This window comes from Lactuca sativa, chromosome 1 (genome assembly GCF_002870075.4).
Source record: "Lactuca sativa cultivar Salinas chromosome 1, Lsat_Salinas_v11, whole genome shotgun sequence".
In the NCBI taxonomy this organism is placed as follows: domain Eukaryota; kingdom Viridiplantae; phylum Streptophyta; class Magnoliopsida; order Asterales; family Asteraceae; genus Lactuca; species Lactuca sativa.
In genome coordinates this window covers 251,085,163-251,092,662 of record NC_056623.2, presented here as the reverse complement: position 1 = coordinate 251,092,662, position 7,500 = coordinate 251,085,163, and positions in this window count along the sequence as shown.

Below are 7,500 nucleotides of genomic sequence, written 5' to 3'. Positions count from 1 at the left end.
TCGTTCGAGAAATCAAGGCAGCGTGCTGGGGGTGTTGGCCTCTTTCATGGGTCGTGGGGCTTGGCTTGGCTTGCCTTGTTGGTGCTCGATACAGCCTCATGACTCTGAGCTGCCCATCGCCCAAGTCGGGCACCCATGCGAATGAGACCCCATGGTACCCCCTATATATACATATTGCACAAAGAGCTTGGTGACAGGAACGGACATGGATTTCCCTGATGATGCATAATTTTTGGACACGCACGACGTCGGGGCGAGGGGACACGCGAGTGGGGCGTCTATGGGGGCGTTGATGGCCTCGTTTTCGTGAAGACCGGGCGCCTTGGCCATGGCCTCGAGCGTGCCAGCCTCGACAGCCTTGGGCGCTAGACACCCCCCAGGGCGCCGATGGAGAGCAGTCCCCTGGTACCCCCTATATATACATATTGCACAAAGAGCTTGGTGACAGGAACAGACATTGATTTGCCCAGGGATGCATAATTTTGCGAAATCGTCCATAACTCGCTCGAATTAATTCGGATTCCCACGAAATTTTGTAGGGATGCTTTTTATTATAAATGAAAGGCGTTGAAATAAAAAAAATGTCATGTTTGGGGCATAAATGTCCATGACCTATCCCTGTCCATGCCTTGAAGCGTTCGGTTCCCTACTTGTTGATATGCAGCTCAAATCAAGTTGGAATGTCATTGAAACTTTGCGTGGGTCATTGTGAACATAGACCTTGAAATTGAAATATATCGTGTTCGGGTTTTTGTCTCTGTCGCCTACACCTACTGATAGGTAGGCAGATAAGGCTTCTAGCTATTCATTAGTCGCAAAACGAAAGAACCCGAAAGAGCACGAGCAGTTCGCCTGGTGGCTATGTAGTAAGTAGGAACTACAACACTTAAACGGATTCGGTTACAACACTTTGCTCCCTTCATCGTTTGACTTGCTTAGAAATCTGCTCATGGTTTGTCAAGGCCCCTTGTTCCTTAGAACGATGAGGATGGGATTGGTGTTGGATTAATGTCTAAGTCCATAACTATATTTGGTATGTACTTGACCCGACCCGGCATGGTCCATTTGGGTTGCACTTCACCGACACAATTTATATGGATAATCTTTTGAGAATAGTATGTTTATGATTAATATTAATATATTATAAGTTCTAATATATTAATATGGAATCATATTATTTAATTAGTATTGATCAAGAATTAATTTATAATTAATTAAGTGATCAAAAGGAACTAATTAAATATGGACTCTTATATATATGGAATGGGCCAAGTTCATTTAGGTTGGGCTAAGCTTTCATGGATAGTCCATGGAGTGTTTAACCCATGGATCCTAGGAAATGAAAGGTCATGGGTATTAGGGTTTAACCCTAATCCTCCATACTATATAAAGATGTCTTTGGTTGGTGAAATTGGCACTAGTGTGAATAAACTAAAGAAGGGCTAGCCAATTTCACTAGAGAGAACCAAGTAATCATATTCTCTAAAGTATTCCAAGGTGTCTTGGTGATTTGTGATTCCACTTGAGGCTTCCACACTATTGGGGCTAAGCTCTTAAAGCTTGAAGACATCAAGCTACATCAAGAGGTATGTATTCTATCTTGTTACATTCATAGTTTTTGTATGCTAGATTAGGATAATACCTTGGATGTTCTTATTTGCATGTATAATAGAGAAAACATAGATCCAAGGTATTTAGGGTTGCATGTACACTTAGGAAGTGTTAGAATGCTCAAAACCCAACAGTGGTATCAGAGCCAGGTTGTTTTCTGTTATATTGATGCAAATATTTTATTTTCAAAGTTGAAAAAAAAAGGAAAAAAAACATGAAGTTTGTCAAATTTTAAGATAATTACTTGTTCTTGTGAAAAACTAATTATTTGTAAAATTTGAATAATTTGCTTTATGAGTTGAATTAGGTCAAATTTAATAAAAGATAAAATAATATGATTATTTTATTAGTTTTAAAAGTTTGATCTAAAGAGTTTTATTTTTTGAAACCTCCATAAGTTATGGATATGAAAAGGTTTTAAAAAAAATTGATTCAAAGTTTTTTATGGAGTTACAAAACTTGGTCTTAATGTTTTAAAGAATTCCATAACTTGTTCTTAAGATATGGAACATGAAAAGTTTTTTTTTGTGTTATCTTGTTTTATGAGTTAATTTAGATTGATGAAAAATATTATTTGTTAGTTGGTTTTAATCCAAATTAATCTAAAAGAAGTTCATAAAATGTGTTTATGTAACTTAAAAGTCACATTTATGAATCTTAAAACTCATAAAGTTGGCAATGGTTACAAAATGAAGAGTCTTGTCTCATTGAATAATTTTTTATGACTCCATAACTTGTCCTCAAGTTATGGAAGTTCAAGAGTCACTTCATTAAAGAAAAATATGTAACCATAATTAAATCCATAAGTTATAAAATAAAGAAAAGTTAATTCTTTTATTAGTTTAAAGTCTTCCATAACTTGTCCTCAAGTTATGGAACTTGAAGAGTTTTTGGATTAAAACTACTTTAAACACATAAGTTATGGAATTAATTAGTTTTGAATAGTTTCAAAACTTGCCCTCAAGTTTTGGAATTTGTAAAGTTTTCTCTTATGAATACTTTAATTCCAAGTTAGCCCTTAGAATTTTAAAAGTTAAAATTCAACCCTTATACTTTATAATATTATAAGTTAATAATATATATATGTATAAGAGTAAAGTCAGTCTTACCGCTAGTACGCCTCATTCACGAAGCCGGTCTATAAGGTGGGTATAAGGTTGTTGCCTATAAAATGGCAACTTAATGGGTGTCCACTCTCACCCACCGCTTGCTTGACCGGTGGAGGGTCGTTAGCCGAACGGGTTTGACAAGACTATAATTCTCCTTCATTAAAAGTATTAATGATAAATACTAAGTAACTAAACACTTATAAATACCCAATCTTAGTTACTTAGGAAAATGTGAATAAGGTGCTAATCCATGAAATTACACTTTGCACTTTGTTTAAGTCGGTTAGTGGAGCGTGTGTGGTTAACCGGCACACTAACTCGTATTTAACAAGGTAGGTAAAGGGTGACTTAATATTTATCATAGTATCGATGGAGCGTGTGTGGTTAACCGGCACATCGATTGAGGGGTAATTTATTAAGGGTACCAAGTGATTTGCATGGTTACTTCACACCTTGTTTTGTGATCCTCGGCATCCCAGTCACAAAACCTGAAGGGCACACTCGAGATTGAAACATGCCTTTGAACAGTTCAATGAATCTCAAAGATCTAGGAGTTTCAAAACCAATTAAAACCTAATAATACATTTCGTTTATCTTGGTGGAAATTGGTGAATCGTCATTCACCTACCTTCAAATATTTTATAGCTTGGATTACGGCATACCTCTTCTAAGTTATAAAATAGTTTGTTGGGTCCTAGCCTTAATATTTCATATTGGGTGTCATATTAAGGACTTTAAATCAACTATCTTGAATATCTCCCAAAAGATGTCTGTAATAGACACCTATGATCTTCCCAAATCTAGTGAAACAAGGTTTCCTAAATGAAGATGATGTCCTTTGGAAATCATACTTCTTTCACCTCCTCCAATTATTCTCCCCAACCCACAAGTTCTTGAAAAGTTTAAGGTCACTCAAGCCCTATTGGCAAGGCAAGGTCTAGGTGTGAGCACATCTTGGAGATGTAGTCACATATTGACAAGCTGGGAGAGTTGGGTGTCAAAGTCTTGAGAAAGTTGGTGGTTCAATCACTTTCTAAGTCACATAGTGAGTTCCTTTAGGACACCTATGAAACAGACTATGACAAGACCCTTAACGATCTTATCTATTTGCTAAGATCAACTTCCTAAAACTTTATGGACATTGACAATGATGACATTGGATATCCAGTAAAGCATTCTCTTCCCAATGGAAAGGGATCGGCCATAGTCAACTCGGTTGACCAAATGGTAAAGAGAAAAGCTAAGTCTGTGATAGTCTCGTGTACCATTATCAAAGGGTCCATATGTTTATATTGCCAAGGGAAGGGGCATTGGTTGCGAAGCTGCCAAATTTACCTAAGGATGTTAAAGTCAATAAGTTTGACTCTACTTCAGGTAAAGACCACTATCTAACTCTGTTAAGTTTCTATTCTGAGATTCCTGATACATGATGTGACTGGGTCACATGGTGATGTTTTAAGAATCAAAGAAAAGTGAAGAAACTTAAAGAAAGAATATGCTGAATCTGATGGCTTAGATGGATTTCTATCGCATAGTTTGAAGATCGGATTCTTGAGCAACTTCTTAGGAGTTATGAGATATTGCTTAGGAATAGATAACAACAAGTTTTCATATGGATTGTAAGGATAAGTTTTTCCGCAAAGTTTTAAAATAAAAGAAAATTTTTTTTGATTTTATTTATTTTAAAATATCCTTACAATGGCTTTTGAGGAAAAATTGTTGCTTATATGATTCCATTAAAAGCAAGAGTGGAAATATGAAATTGATTCTTTCATTTGTGCTAATGTCTAGATTTACCAAATAAGGAAAGATTCTCATCACCCAAGTTTCAATTGGACCGGAACTTGGAATCATGCAAGTTGTATAGCATGATGAATGAGAACTTTCAAGTTTTGGAAAATTAAGACTAATTACTCGGCCACATGGATGTGTGAGTCAAGTAAAGGACTAAGGGATCGAGTACACATTCTTGTGCACTGATTAAGTCCACCACAAAAGATTGATAAGACTATTCGTCATAGTTTACTAAAGCTCAGTAAATATGATTATACTTACAAGCTTAAGTGTAACTCTGAGACATTGGAAAAGGTTCCAATGTATGGCAGAGCGAATAAGAAGAATCAAAATGGCAGAAGGATAAAAGTTTCTCAAATCTGAAAAGATGGGAGAGTACTTTAGTATCAGTTTTGTGATCATCTTAATGATTAAGAAACCATAGCACAATTAGTTCTCTAAGGAAGTCTTAGTGCATTCTTATGACTAAGAAGAGGGATCTTGAATTGTTGAAATGGTTAAATCTAGAAGATGAGTCATACTTCGTTCCAATACAAGTCTTAGAGTCATACTCCAAGATTGTAATTTGAGTGACATGTCTTAAAGAAGGTTTAAAACACTTGTCAAATGTAAGAGTAAGAGTTTTCTACTCTTGTACATTTGAAATTGGTAAGTTGTGATGTTTTGGATAAAACAAAGACCAACTTAGGCCAATTGGGTAAAGTGTTTTTTCTTGATTAGAATCCGCACTATCTCTTGGATGTTTGACAAGGGAGTCTTATATGTCAAGAGGACAGTGGGAGTCTTAAAGGTCTTGAAAGTCTCAAGAAATAATCAAGAATAAAACCTGAAGTTCTTCACTAGCACACGACTTGAGGTTTATAACCTATCGTGTTGACATATCTGTGCCCATTCCAGTTAAAGTTGGCTTTGCATATGAGTTCTTAGAGTTCTCAGTTTGTTGCATAACAACTTGGAAGCAATGGCAGGCCCTTGAGCTGCCAGGTGGCAAGAAGTTAAGATTGAGTTCAATCCATATGGTTTTGGATTTGTCATTATCTTTGTCTTGTGATTATGGTTTGACAAATTCATATGGGTAGGAACTCATACACCATATAAATCTAAGTGTCATAAGGTTTCTCTCCGATTCATGAAAATGATGGTGAGGAAACGCTTTCACTAAGTAGATTTTACGAAGATATCAATTGTGTTATTTGCATTTTCAAAAGTCGTTAGTGGAGCGCGTGTGGTTAACCGGCACACTAACATGGACTTGTGAGAAATAGCAAATGCCTAAGCAATTGAGACCATGATTACGGTATCCCTTTTCATGGTTCTTGAAATTGCTTAGACACACAGTTGAGCTATCTACGGAAAGGGTGTATGAATCTAAATTTCAGACTGTCCAGCTGATTTCTGAGTACATGTCAAAGCTAGTGGGAGCATAAGTGTTATGCTAATAATCATCATGTTAGTGGGAGCATGATAATTATGATAAGTATTGCAAGTTAGAAATGTTAATTATAGAAAACAAAAGTTTCAATTGGGAAAAAGTTGTTTTGCTATAATTAAGGGAGAGGAAATTATGCTTTATCTCAAATCTATAAGCTTAGATCGTGAGGTTTTAATCATTTAGTCAAGGATATATATGAATTTCATGTTGGAATGGCTCAACATAAGGAAATTCTGTATATGGGTCCATTATTTGCGTTCTAAAATTCGATTATGATTACGGCATCCCTTTTCATAATCTGAATTATGAGAACTTGGCAAATTGAAATGGAAATATTATAGCAAAAGACTGGTTTAGTCTTTATGTAAGACATCATGAATCGTGTCCCATATGCTTCGGATATAGGATCGATTACATGTGCTATATTCATCCGTTCTAAAATTTTCCAAATGCCTGGGGCATTAAGAAGGGAAAAGGTTTAGAACTGGATATGACTAAAAGGATTAAACAATTGTCGAGGACAATCTAAGGTTTACCAAAGATTGGTTACTCAAGGACAATTGGAAGTATAGTGATAATTCTGGAAGGACCATATTGACATAATCTGTAAGGAGGCAACTCTTGTTCAGAAGTGATAGTCAAAATGGAATCTGGAAATGTTTCAAAGTTAGAATTTTCAATCTGTGTAAGATTAAGGAAACTTAATGCAAGAAGGATATTTCCAAGGAGTTGATCTCCTTTGGAATACTCTGTAATGATTGTTGCCAAGTCTTTATGACTTTGTGCATAATCATTACGAGAGGATCAATGCATATAAGTTTAGAATCTAACAGATTTCAGTAAATGGCATGAATTTGGAATTCTTGCATTTGCAGTAAGGATTTGGGAGTGTGAAAAGAGAATCATTGAAGTTATGTTCAATTGATCTAGTTCACAAAGTAAAGATCATAGACAAACATAGTATGCATACTTGGTGTATGGCATGACTAGTGTTTAGAAAACATAGTGTGCATGCTTGGAGCATGGGACAACTATTGTTTTAAATTCAAGAATAAAGTTGATAGCTGAAACAGTATACAATGAATAATGTGTAATCATATGGTGATAAATAAAAGGTGTTTTATTTATGTTCAAAGGGTTGATACCATATTGGATTCAATTATTATTGTGTTTTATTTTGCATGTTTTGACTTCCCGAATAAACTAGGTTATTCTTCCTGAATGACTAAGTTATTCAAACATCCACAGTCGGTCATATGTTGGAAGTAGATATGAATTAAGACTGTCATGGGTTGGCTTGTAGAGGTCTAAGGTGTTGGACAAAGGGCTACAACACTCATGAGTGCTCATAAGTTCTGAGTATTGGATTCAACCCGCGCTCATTGGAATCACTTCATGGATTTTATCACGAGTGATCGTGAGACGATAATATCTTATATTCTTCAAACCTAGAGATATGAGTTGTTACTATGAGTTGGTTGTACATTGATTGCACGAAAACGCATTTGGTAACTCGGTGCTATAAAACGTGCCTTTGTGTATGATTCAACAAGT